This window comes from Anastrepha obliqua, chromosome 4 (genome assembly GCF_027943255.1).
Source record: "Anastrepha obliqua isolate idAnaObli1 chromosome 4, idAnaObli1_1.0, whole genome shotgun sequence".
Lineage (NCBI taxonomy): Eukaryota > Metazoa > Arthropoda > Insecta > Diptera > Tephritidae > Anastrepha > Anastrepha obliqua.
The window spans coordinates 81,038,642-81,050,875 of NC_072895.1; the positions used below are offsets into that span (position 1 = coordinate 81,038,642).

The 12,234-nt window shown below is 35.8% G+C and overlaps 1 protein-coding gene across 1 annotated transcript in view; it reads left to right on the plus strand.

The window, feature by feature from the left end:
• LOC129245236 (MOXD1 homolog 1) overlaps nt 1-12,234 on the plus strand; it is a 98,197-nt gene that overhangs the window by 56,609 nt on the left and 29,354 nt on the right. The window lies entirely within an intron of this gene.

Below are 12,234 nucleotides of genomic sequence, written 5' to 3' on the forward strand. Positions count from 1 at the left end.
AATGTTCCTACAATGTATGATGATTTTCATCTTTGATCGAAATTCCCCCACAACTCTTAACCGCTGAGAAGGTCATTGAGCAAAAGTGGACAGCTGTAAATTTTTTAAGTTTATGAAGACATTAGGACTTCGATTGCAAAGCGATACACAGTTGGCTGAGAAATTCCTAATTCTATTTTGCTGATTTTTAGAAATGATTTCTTATAGTTTTAGTTTTAAGACGAGCTTTTTCTATGTTTTATGGGGATAATCTACTCTGTGGACGGTCTGGTCTTTCATCATCAGAAAACGTTTCTCTAGCGGATTGCCATTATACCTACGGGATAAGCAATCATCAACATGAGGCTTTTAAAGAATTTGGTCCGCTTCGGAAAAAATTTACCAAGTTTAAAACAAAGCTCAATATCAACTCTCTGCTTGACAAGAATTCTTCGACCGCAGTGCACATCTTTCACTATCCAGAAGATGATCTCATAAGTTCCGTTTCAATTAAAAAAATATATGTATGCATATAAATAAATAAATTTTGTTTTTTTGTAAGGCAGCACAAATCTAAAATATTATTTTTAAAAAGTTTGATCTTTGAAAATCACTTTTTAATCTCAACGAAGCACCATTTTCAAATATTCAACACATTTGTTGTTAACTCTTCCATTCCCAAGTAAAAATCCGTCGCAAAAAAGGTGTTTGCTTAATTAAATTACTTGTTTAAATCCACTGCAATTAGTTTTTTATATACATATACATATAAAAAATAAATACACAAATCAGAAATTAAAAAATTAATTTTTTTTTAAATATGGAATATAAAATAGTTTCAATTCGTACAAAATTTCCATTTAAAGACTATTTTTTAAATAAAACAATATAAAAAAGCAATGATTTACCACCTATACATAATTTTTCATTTAAAACTCCACTGAAAAAACTCTTTTCTCCCCAATTGAAATTTAACAAATAAAATTGTGGATATTTTTATATTAAAAAATAGGCATTAGACGGAAGAAAATAGTAGGTTCAACCAACATCTCTGTTAGTCAATTATTAGGTTAGATTACAAAAATATTTTTTTAAACTCTCAGCCTCTGAAGGTGACACCGGGAACTGAAGTTTTAACCCTTGAAACCCTTGAACCCAATGAAATTAATTAAGAAATATATAGCACCTATCAGCATCAAATTTAAAAGGAGTTAACATTATAAACTATTTACTTGCTAAACCTTTTGTTTTATAAATTCCTATATTTTGTAGTTCTAAGTAGAACTAAATTTATTTAAAAAATTAAGTTTTCATATTTACATGACTAAAGTAATGATAAAATAATAGTAGTACATATTGTTTTATGATTTCAATTTTAATTTAACACATCTCTTTTCCAAATCTACTAATTAATAAATACATGTATTTTTTTGTTTTTCCTTCTTCATTCCCCTCGGGGGCATAGGGCCTCGACAAGACTCAGTCTTGTGTTGGTTTGTAGGTGATTAGCCTGCCACTACCAGTCCTAAGTAGTGAGAATACTCAACTGTCGTTGCTTAGGAGCAGCGTTTTCCTACTGCTTGAAGCGCCATATGTGTGTCACATTTTTCTGGCAGAAGGATCACATAGATGGTTGAGATGGTCGCTCAATTTAGTGTGTCTGCGCTATTACCGCGATTGCCCGGTTGTTGGTTGAGGAATGAGATTATTATTATTATTTTTTTTTTATAGAAAATGCCTGGCATCTCTTAAAGAGATGGGCAAGTATTTCCGCATCCAGTTGATATGGCAGCCAGGGCTTAGTGACATATCAGAGAATTACAATTCAGACAAATTAGCGATAGAGACCACTATCACTCGCCTTCTTCATAATATGAAGGATTTAGATATACGCTTCTTAACCTACAAACTGCGTGGTATAACTAGAATTGTTGCTGCATGCAACACGAGATGGGTTGATAGTCTGACATTTAATGCTACTAAAGGAATTTGACCAAAATGGGGGGTCAGGCGCCCAAAGGCGCTACTTAATCTGTCAAGGAAAAATCTCGCTGTATTAGTTGCTTTGATCACCGGCCACTGTTTTCTGAATCGACATGCTCAAAGATTAAACGTAAACCGTACCGAATGAGGAGGAGGAAGAGTCTATCCGACATCTTCTTTGTCGCTGTCCTGCGTGGCATGCCACTAGGTTTACATACTTTGGCACATCGTTCTTTAATGATACTGATGACCTTAAGGATATACTATAAGTGCCAGTGAGATCAATGGATTACATTTAAAACAAAATTGTTTAACGAGGAGTAGCTAGCAAACTGCTGCTGTGGTATCAAAAAGTATCGGCAACGATCTTGGTTTAAAGACCGACTGCCACTTCCACCAATATACCCACTAAATAAAAAATATTACAAAAAAAATATATCTAAAATTCGATAAGAATTGCGTGTTTAAAGTTATTTGGAATCCTCTTTTTCATTTTCAACCATGTGTACATATATGTATGCAATGGTACGATGAACTGTATGACGACACCGTACCAACTTACAGTTCTGACCTCATGACGCACCATAGAGGGATTTGGTGCTATGAATGGGAAATTGATATTTTTTCCTTTTCTTTGTTTGCTCACATTCTGATTTGAATCTCTTGTATGATTTCGGCTTGCACGTCAGCTCTAGTAATTAAACTCAAGGATACGAGAAAACGATTTTGTAAATATTGGGTAGTCGAAAAAGTCTTTTCGTATTTCTAATCAAACTTCAACTCATTTTTTTTTATATTTATAATGAACTTTATTAAACCAAATATGTACCATTTTGGTCGACCACCTTTTGCCATTTTTCTTCTAAAGACATAATTCCATCAGTGTAAAACTTTTGTGGTTTCTCGGCGAAAATGGTTCAAAACCGTTTGATGATGAATGTTTAGTGCCTTGGCGATGTCATGGCAGCTTATGTGACGGTCCTGGTCAATCTTTTCCATAATTTCATCGACTTTTTCAACGATAGGTCGACCGGAGCGAGGTGCATCTTTCACATCGAATTTTCCAGAACGGAAGCGAGCGAACCATTGTTGTGCTACACGCACTGATACAAAATCGTCTCCGTAAACTTCACAAATTTCATTGGTGGCTTGGGCGGCATTCTTCCCTTTTTTATAAAAAAATTTCAAAATATAGCGAATTTCTTCATTATTTTCACTCATTTTTAAACAGCTATAACTTTTTTTCAACTTCTCCGAATTTAATTTTTTTTTGTTAAATGAAGCTTAGAATGTCACCTTTCTAACACCATATGATATGACACAATGTGATTGGTAGCACTGTAGATAGATGACTCCAACGACATCTATTGACAAAATACGAAAAGACTTTTTCGACTACCCAATATTTTATTTGACACATTTCTTAAATCTAACAAACATATCTGGCCGGTTAACGGATTCACCAGATATTAGACACTTTTATGATCTACCTTTTTTTAATCAAAAACAGTTATTTGGATATATCTCCAAAGCTACATGGCAGAATAAAAAATTATGCATATTCTCCGACTCAGTGACCGGTTTTACATAGGAATTGGATAGTTCTGGTTCTTGGGTGAAGAAACCATTATTATTGGGTAGACCTGCGTTATCCGTCACGCTTACCTAGCGGTAACGGTGCCGACTACTTCTGTGCATTTCAAAAATTTGTTTTTTTTTTATTTTTCATCATAGTCGCCTTTTAGAAAGATACGCATCTCCCAACGCTCCGGTCATGTCGGAGGCAATGTTGCCAAATTTCCCTTTCATCCTGTGGGCACACTTTTGTAGCTTTAATGCTTGCAAACAGTTACCCGTGGAAGATGGAATATTATTTAACTTTGTATGTATGTATAAATGCGGCCTACATTGTAATGCTCGCCGCTTCTGCGAACCAATGCCCTTGAAATTACTTTTTCAAGCAGCGAATGCTCCTTTGATATCTAGGAAGACACACATCAGCAATCACCTTAAATTGCAAAGTCGAATAGGTTGTATAGCGTTTGAAGCTATTTAAGCTATTGTTTGAATTCCCTGCCTGTCAACTGCAAAATCTACTCCATTCTTATATTATTTAATAAATTCCACTGTAATTAAATTCGTACAAATGTTTGATGCAAAGTATACGATTACTTGCATATACAGAATACTAATTTGTCTCAACTGGGGATATCAAAAATCATACAATTATGTACATGAGTATGTAATGTAGTCAAATAAAGTTACATGTCGTTAACACTCCCATTTGCAAACATAAGCAATAAACCATCGAATATGCCTACAATTTTCATTGCCTACACTACATGAAATTACGAAATTTCTCAAACGTAAATAAATCAGTAAAAGTACATACATATGTATGTGTGTATGTCTGACTGTACACATAATTCCGCCGAATCAATTTGTGCGACAATAAAAAGAAACGGAAATTATCATTCAGGAGCCCGTCTCTTGGCTCAGAATCGAAGGTTGAGAAATATTTTACCTAATTTATAATTCCAGCGCAGAGCACTGGCTTAGGCCAGCCAGGACTGTGCCTATGTAAACATGAACAACCACATACGTATTTATACAGCTATTAATGTGCACACATACATATGTTTGGGGCCATTGATACTACATAGAGAGACGAACAATAAAATCATAATTCAAGTTGTCGCCTCATATGTCAATGACTTGCCAGTTGCCATAGCTGAAGCGAAGCAAACAAACCAGGCGAATAAGTGGTGGCAATTGTGGTAGCGAGAATAAAACACGAGTAAATTTGTGGATTCCCATGATGCGCGATGGGCTGCGATAAATTGTTGAATTGAACTGAGCTGAATATGTGCATACATACGTACACGGCTTGGTTTTTTTTCCTGCGGTTTGGCATTGTTCGCCAAATGACGTCGTCTGTCAACTGGAATAGCACTTATTTTACCGCTATAACAACTCGGCGCCACACTTTTAATCATTGGCACACAAATCATCAGCGAGAAGAAGTGATGAAAGCCGAGAAGATGGGGAAGGCATCTGCGATATCTCATACTTTCGCGTAACAAATTCGCGTTATCATTTCAAATCCATTTAGACGATTTTTTATAAAAAACAAAAAATATATTTATATGTGCATAAGTATTTACGCAAGATAATATTTCAAATTCAGTCTGCATTCGTCATCATCAAGTCCTTTTGTCCCGAATAGAACATAGGGCTCCCTAGGGTGTAGGGGGGATTTAGAAAACTCAGGAATTAGCTATAAGCATTCAATTTCATATAACCCCAATTTCTACACTTATTTCCACCTGGTACACCCTGGAGCCTGAGCAACCATGAGATTAGGGATAACAAGAAGAGAAGCTTCGAGGGTTACTTTTACAACTTAAAGGCCTTCCAAAGTTCGCAGCGCTTGTCTCGAAACGAACGGCCATTAAGTGTCATACCCGCGGAGCTCACGAGATGTTCCTTAAGCTTGTAACTTATGGATGTACTCTACATTTTTCGAGCTACAACCCGCAAGGAATACAGTCCTCAAGTGGTACCCACAGAAATGCTACGCCAGCATGCACGTCGGATTTGGGAGTACTGAAATGGTATTTATATGGAAATAGTTCTACAACTGAACCCAGCCTGCATTGAAGAAATCATATTATAAAAATTTTGAAGCATTGTGAATAGAATTCAGAAAATATTGCTCAACCGGCATATATCTGGTGCTTCTTAGAGCTTCAGAACTTTCAATAGGGACCTGTATGCCCAAGTTTGCAGTATTTTTACCATTTCTGTTCTGTACTACCAAAATTCCCGAGCTTGCACCAAACTAGTACTTCGCTTCCATTACGATGACGCTCAGCTGGTACGCAATAAGATGAATCGGTTTCAGTTTAGTTGCACTCTTACGGATGGTACAAGACTTGCGTTTTATCAAGCGCTAACATGGAAAATGGGCTAATGATGGAAAAATGTGCGTTGGTTGAAAATGGTTTTATTGCTTTTCAATGCACTTTGGCCATCAATACACTTTTGCATTCGTTTAAACCAATTTTCGAATCACATTGTGCAGTAGCATTTCCAGGGCATTTTTTAAATTGTGCGGGATCCAACGCGAACACAAAGTGAACTTGCGAAATCTTACTGATGCCATCATACTAATGCCCAAAAATGCCCCAATCTTGCGGTATGTGACATGACGATTGTACTCAGACCTTTCGCGCACAGCATCGATATTTTCTGACACAACAAATAATTTCGGATAACCTTCCCGGAATCCATCGTAGATTAGCACACAGTTATTGTGGTCAAAATTCATTACATCATTTTTTAAGGTGTCTATGAATAATGCATGCTCGCAGTATAATGCTTTTAGTTCATCGATGCATTATTGTATTGTTAAACTAGGTCTAAAATTGTGAAAAATAATCGCACGAAAATGCTCACGATTTAATTCCATTTTTTGCCGAGATAAAATTTTAGAGCCACTGTAAACAACAATAAAAGCCATATTTGGGCTCACACATCAAAATGTACTGAGTGCTTTTATGGTAAAATATTATATTACAAACTTTCCAAGGGAAATGTGAAATGGCATCTTGCTACACTAGAAATTTTCCAGGTCAGAAGTATAAATAACAACCCTCGTATACACCTCATGTGAGTTTATACAACTGTATGCACCGAAATAGTCGGCACCGCTGCGTAATTAAGCGTAACGGATAACGCAGGTCTACGCATCATTAATGGTTATTTCATCCAAGAAACAGATGATCATCCAATTTCTATGAAAATCGGTCACAAATAACAGTTTTGGATTAAAAAAGATTAATCATAAAAATTTCTAATATCTGAAGAATCCATTAACCCAACAAATATATTTGTTAGATTTAAGAAATTTGTTAAAAAAAATCGTTTCCTATTATATTTCTTACAATGCAAATCGAAAGTTTTTAAATTTTTCAGAAAAAAAAGAAATAACTTTAAAATTTTAAATTTTAATGAGGAGTAAAGCATTAATAGCAAATTGGATTGCACTTGTTTTAATCGATTAACGGATTCTCCAAATATTAGAAATTTTTATGATCTACTAGTTTTCTTTACTCCAAAACCGTCATTTGGAATTTATCTAAACTCTCGGACTCAGCTACTGATTGCGCCACAGGAATCATATGGTCGGGTTCTTGAGGTTTCTGACTGTAAACCAGTTTATTCGTTCTCTACAATTTCGTCCTACGTTCGTGATTGGGCTACAAATTAGTTGGAAGTTGAACCAAATTTGCACATCAGGTGAATTTTTACATTTTTAACAAAAAAAAAATAAGTTTCTGACTTACAAAGTATTTGAATAAGACGCAGAACAGAATTGCAGCGGGTATCGGGTTACCGGCTGGTGATTCCATTTCCGTTGGAAAATTTGGTCGGTTAAAGGCAATTGCGACGGCGACAGAAAACACTATTGCCACGGGCCGGTGACATTTTGTGTTTACAATAAAATTTATTTTTTAGAGAAAACTTTTCCTTTGCTATAGGTATTTGTGAAGCGACTTATTGTTGCAAATAAACAAATTCTTTCTAAATTATTGTATTATTATTATTGCTTGTAGACAAATAAATTGTCATTAAGTAATTAGAAAAGCAACCCTAAGTCTTCAACCCGTCGGAAAAAATAGAAATGAATCTAATTATTTTGCCGTCGTTAAAATAACCGACGGCAGGAAATCCGTCCCCGCTGCAAGTCTATGCAGATTCAAGCTATGTATTCTAATTAGGTAGGGTACCCACCAACCCGTTATCCGCTGTCCACTGCAATTCTGTTCAAGCGTATAAAGTGAAAATATTTCAGGCCTAGGAGCAACGCACTCAAGATGCCTTTACATCCGAAAAATGTAAATATTTTGCATGGTTGAGATACAATCGTTGTTTCACACTTTTTCAAACCTGAAAATGCAGTCAACGTTACCATCAATGGCGAGCGCTGCATGTAAAGAATTCGCAATGTGAGTTGATTTCATACCTCTTGAGAGTGAAAACATATCAGTGACTGGCACCATTGAGATGTAACCTAAAATCGCTCTGGTCAGCAACTGTCATTTGAACTGAGTAGAAAAGGGTGCAGTAAAACCCTCCCTCGAAGAAAAACCATATGATACTCCACAAGATATATGAGCCTTTTTGTACGCCGAAAATGGCAAATATCGCTTACCTTGGAACTGTATAAGGTTTTATGCATTCAGCCACTCAGCTCAGTAAGTGCTTGATACGGTAACTACTAGTGTTAGAGCAAATTTGAGTATCCTTTTCGTTTGAGAGACCTTCTTCAATGAAAACCCCAAACGACGAAAAACTTAAGGAGAAGCTATAACTCTTGCCTCCTGGTATCAAAATTCTCTAATCATTGAGCTGAGTGCAAATACGATTTTTTCTCCTTTTAGACATTTTCATTATAAAAGTTTTTCCAACAATTTTTGTTTCATAAAAGCTTCAGATTTTGAAAATTTTCCTTTAATTTTAACCAAGTGCACATCTTTGTTTTTTATGGCCAACATTAACTTCTTCTTTTATAAAATAGCGAAAATACCTACCGTCAGCAGCACTTCCGCCCCCACCACAAGTAGCCACACTTAGTTCTAAACTCTTTCTACATAACGCCACTGCAGTCTAAATTTATTACCGCAGACACTTCATTTAGTTTCACAAGAGTACACACATACACATACATAGTACATATGCACGCAGTAATGTAGTCAATGCTTGCCATTAAGTAAACTGTAAGCGTCGCACCTGGAAATGGCCTTAGGAAAGGTTTTTTATGATTCAAATTACTGCTACCATTTATAATTATTGTCGTGAAAACAAATTGTTTGGACATAAAATTAATTATTCCCGAGAAGCTTAGTGGCATAATAATAAAATTTCGTTACGCTGTAAGCCATGAAGGGTATTTTAAAGATGTTGACTTTGATGAATGTCTTTAGCAAAGCAAATTTTTATTGAAAATATAAATTTACTTTTATTTAATGGATGCTCGCTATACTATACTATTTTCAGCTACCTATTTCATTAATAAATAAATGTGTTATTTACAAATTCTATACAAAATAATTTTCATAATATATTTAAAAAAGTAGTCACATGAGCCGCATTATGAATTAAATTGCACAACATGAATTAGTTTATACAAAGGATGCTTAGTCTAAAAAGAACCGATTTTAATGATTCTGGATTCAAAATGATTGTCATTACTTACGCGAACGACTTCATGTAGAAACAATTGCAAAAAAGTAGTTGGAAATTTTTTATTTTCGTGTAAGTAATGACGATCATTTTGAACCCAGAATTATTAAAATCGGTTCATTTTTGAGTAAGTTATGGGCATTTAAAAAAAAATTGTTTCTTATATAATTAAAAAAAATCGATGTTGAGCCGAAAAACAAAATTGCCGATAACTCTTGAAAAAAAAAATTTTTCGGGCGAACAAAAAAATACGTGTCTCATTATTTTGACCAGAGAGCAACATATTTGAGTTACATGACCCGAATAGCCCGGTTGAATTGAAATGGAAAGCATCAAAGGATATAAAACAAAGCATTGACGATTGTAAGCTCAATACATAAGAAGGAAACCTCAGCTTACAAAGCCCACTGAAGGAAGAAGCATACCTAGAAAGGCATTTAAGGGGCGAGCGCCTCCTCCCATTGTCAATTTGTTTATTTCTTTTATTGAAATGTAACAAAAAATAGCTTAACATTTCATAGTATTACACCTAGCAAAGCTAACAAGTAATATGTTTCGCTATAATTAATTGACAATACAAAAAAAATTTAAACTAACTAAGACGCGTTGACCACTAGTCCCGAGGCTCGTAGTCCTCTTGTGTACATGGCTTCTCTAAGTGCTGAAGCTTCCGGACTTATGGGCTCTTCCAGCCTTTTTTCTTGTTGTTTTGTTGGCGTTGAATGGTTTCGATGTTTGAAGCAGCTGTACATCCCCACAATTGAACGCCGTATGTCAATACTGGTTTTAAAGCTTGATTGTAAATGTATTTTGTATTGACAGTTTAGAGTTCCTGTCAATCTAAATGGTGGCTTTTTGGTTTTATCTCAATTTCGTTAGCTTTTATTTTGACATGTTCCTTCCATTTTAACCTCGTGTCTAATGCCCAAGTATTTAGCAGTATTACTATAGAGTACTGAAGCGGAGTATATTTTCGCCGGGTTATAAGTAATCTTCTTGCTTGTGAAGTCAACCTGTACAGATTTGCTCTCGTTTTTTTGAATATTTCGGGTTTCAGTCTACTTCTAATTTCATCTACCGATGCTTGTAACTTTCTGTTTGAATCGTGCTTGGTGTCGCCAACAACTATCATAGTATACATGTACCATCAGCAAACGTGGCTACTCTCCCTGTAGTAAAAACTGGTAAATTTGCTGTGTAGAGTAAATGTAATACTGGTCCAAGAATGGCGCCTTGAGGTACACCCGCTTCGATTTTTTTAATCCTTGAGTAAGCCTGATTTTGTTTTACTCTAAAATACCTATCAGGAATATATGATTCTAGTAACTCGATGTATTGGTATGGCAGCATCGTTTTTAGTTTGCAGATCAGGCCTTCATGCCACACTTTATCGAATACTTGAGCTAGATCAAGAAATATTTTGGAATAAACTTGGTTGTTTTCTATAGCTTCTTCAATGGTGTATACTAAGCGATGTATTTGATTGATCGTGGAATGTTTTTCCCGAAAACCAAATTGGTGGGAAGGTATTAAATGTTTGTATTGAACTATTTGCTTTAGGCGTTTGGAAAATATTATAGTTTTTCAAATAACTTTCCGATTACTGAAAGTAATGCTATTGGTCGGTAGCAGGTGACCACATCGGAGTTTTTTCCCGGCTTTGGATCATTTTAATTTCAGAAATCTTCCAGTGCATTGGTATATATTTGAGTTTCAAGCATGCATTCATTATTTAAGTTAATTTTATTAATGCTTTAGGTTGTAATTAAGTCATATTCTGTACTTTTCTTAAATTTTAAGTTTGAAATTTTCTTGGCGACATCATCAATGGTAAAATTTTCAATTTCAAGAGATTCTGGAACAGTGGGAGGAGGCAAGAAATAGTTTTCTTTTTCATGTGGTTCATGTGTCCCATTATTAATGATCAAGGACACTTACCGTGCTAGCTAACCCCATATAAGTTTTGATCCAAATGGTTCGGTAGGCTCCATGCCTCGGCCGGAGCTATATGATGACACCGCACACATCTGCCCATCATGTGGTATTCAGTCGCATAGTATAGTATCCCGCTCATAATCACAAACCCCATCTACTCGGCCGAATTGTAAGATGTTTTAGTCGATTGTCTCGATTGTTAAAACATTTCTATGGTTCTCGATGTTTTCTCTCGTAGACGAAGTTGCGACGAATTGCTAGTCACTAATAGTCATACTCAAGTTGAAGTAAACTATTAGTTAATAATCGAACTCACTCCTAGCCTGCGATTGTTAACAACTAGTTGGTTCTCTCTCCCAATCCCTCGCAACAAATTGGTCGCCGCATATAGCATTAGATAACAATCGGCCAGAATATTTCGTACTAGCTTGTGAGGTTGTAAAAGACGTCGTCTATCTAGGAACTAGCATTAACACCGATAACAATGCCAGCTTTGAAGTCCAACGTAGAATCCGATGAGGCGTCCATTGGAGTGTTTCAGAGAAAGCTTCTGCGGAAGATTTTTGGACCTCTGCCCGTTGGCGACGGCGAGTATCGTAGCTGATGGAATGATGAGCAGTATAAGCTTTACGACGACATGGACATGGCGCAGTGAATAAAGATCCAGCGGCTTCGTTGTCCGAATCATGTCATCCGAATGGATATAAACACTCTGAAAGTATTCGATGCGGTACCAGCAGGTGGTAGCAAATGTTCCTTTAATAAAGAGGACGAGTTTTAACGTTACGAATAGTAATTAAACACACAAACAATATTTTCAGTAAATTTTCCTTAATCTATGGTTTGGCCATTATCTCAAAAGGAAAAAAAAATTTTAATATTATATAAAAGTCAGCCGACTCAAAACAATAGAAAAACACTTCGACACAGTCGAGCGGCGAGTTAATTGTTGATTCGATAGTTTAAATAACTCGTGCTCGCCCATCACTAGGCCAAAATCGCAACAAATTTTGCGCTGTCGCCAACGTTGACTGAATGAGTGAGAATGCAGGCATTATTAATAAAAATATTAAATGCTCGCCATTGTCG